Below are 2,005 nucleotides of genomic sequence, written 5' to 3'. Positions count from 1 at the left end.
TTAACTTATCTTTAGTCATCATGCTGTATGTTACATCCCCAGAACTTATCCTATGACTGGAACGTTTTACCTTCTGACCACCTTCTTCCAATTCCCCAGCTCCTCATCCCCCACCTCAGACAACCAGTCTGTTCTCTGTAACTATGGGTGTAGTTTTTGTTGTTGTTGTTGTTGCTGCTGCTGGTTGTTTTAAATACATATACGATATTTTATGTATTGTTCCAATTCATTGTAATGAATTATTATTATTGTTTGTATAATCATGAAAAGCTGTTATGTGGTAAAACCTCACTCCCAAATTCTGCAGTGCAAAAATACTATAAATAAGATGGCAAAAGATCCACTGGCAATGTCTTTGTACAACATATATGGCAAATAGGCTAATTTTCTTAATACACAAAAAGGTTTTATTTTATTAAAAATTTTTTTCTTTTTAATGTTTTATTTATTTCTGAGAGAGAGAAAGACAGCATGAGCAGGGGAGGGTCAGAGAGAGAGGGAGACACAGAATCTGAAGCAGGGTCCAGGCTCTGAGCTAGCTGTCAGCACAGAGCCCGATGTGGGGCTCAAACCCACGAACCATGAGATCATGACCTGAGCCGAAGTCGGATGCTTAACTGACTTAGCCACCCAGGAGCCCCCACAAAAAGTTTTTAAACAAATCAACAAAAAAATTGAAAATCCTAATATAATTTGGGTGAAGAACATGAATCAGCAGTTTATGGAAAAAAATACAAATGGCAAATATGTGAAAAGATGCTCATTTCTTTTAGTTAAAGAAATGAATTTAGAATCAGAATACTCTTTTTTCCCACTTATCAGATTGGCAAAGAGGAAAGAATTTGAAAATGTTAAAAACATTTGAAATTGGGGCGCCTGGGTGGCTTAGTCGGTTAAGCGTCCGACTTTCGCTTAGGTCATGATCTCGCGGTTCGTGGGTTCGAGCCCCGCGTCGGGCTCTGTGCTGACTGCCAGCTCGGAGCCTGGAGCCTGTTTCAGTCTGTGACTCCCTCTCTCTCTGACCCTCCCCTGTTCACGCTGTCTCTCTCTCTCCTAGAAGTAAATAAAAAAACATTTAAAAACAAAACAAAACAAAAAAAAACATTTGAAATTGTAGGAAAATAGAAATGCTTTACGGGCGTATACATTGGTGTGACTTTTTAGGAGTCACTTTTGCAATATTTTAAAACATTTCAATGCAAATCTTGGGCCATCATTTTCACTTCTAGGATTTTATCTTGTACAAATACTTGGTGAATACAAAAAGGTGGCATAAGGGTGTTTGTGGTGACATTTGTGCATATGGATGTGTCAGCTAAACAAATAACCAAATGTAAACTATCAGCAGAGCCTGTATATCTCTCACCATGGTACTGTTCAAATTATGTATATTCATAAAGTGAAATTTTATACAGCAACTAGATAATGGACTGATGTCTATGTACTCATTTGAAAAGAAATTCCTGGTATGCTGATGATGAGAAAAGCAAATTCAGTCTTGCTGCTTATGCTTTAAATTTTTAAAAAAATTTTTTGGGAGAGTGCAAGCAGGGGAGGGGTAGAGAGAGGGGGACAGAGGATCTGCAGCAGGCTCTGCACTAACAGCTGTGAGCTGGATGTGGGGCTTGAACTCATGAACCCCAAGATCACGACCTGAGCTGAAGTTTGACGCTCAACCAACTGAGCCACCCAGGTGCCCCAAGACCTGTTTTTTATGCTTTTATGCACTTACGTCATATGTATGCTATCAAGTAGGAAAAAAATGTCCTTGCCTATGCAGCGACAACTTCTGGAAGAATATGTAAGAAATTATTGAAGGGGTTCAACTGTATGGTGACGGACAGGAACTCGATTTGTGGTAGATCACTTTGTAGTGTGTGCAGATGTTGCATTGTAAAGCTGTGTGCCTGAAGCTTACATAATTAAAAAAAATTGTTGACAGTGGTTATTTTCTGGGGATTAGATTGAAGTAAGCAAAAGGAGAGGGGAGGAGTTTACTTTTCAC

The sequence above is a fragment of the Hyaena hyaena genome, unplaced genomic scaffold, assembly GCF_003009895.1.
Source record: "Hyaena hyaena isolate Hyena2069 unplaced genomic scaffold, ASM300989v1 scaffold_6, whole genome shotgun sequence".
Classification (NCBI taxonomy): Eukaryota; Metazoa; Chordata; class Mammalia; order Carnivora; family Hyaenidae; genus Hyaena; species Hyaena hyaena.
Note: the sequence above shows the minus strand (reverse complement) of the source record.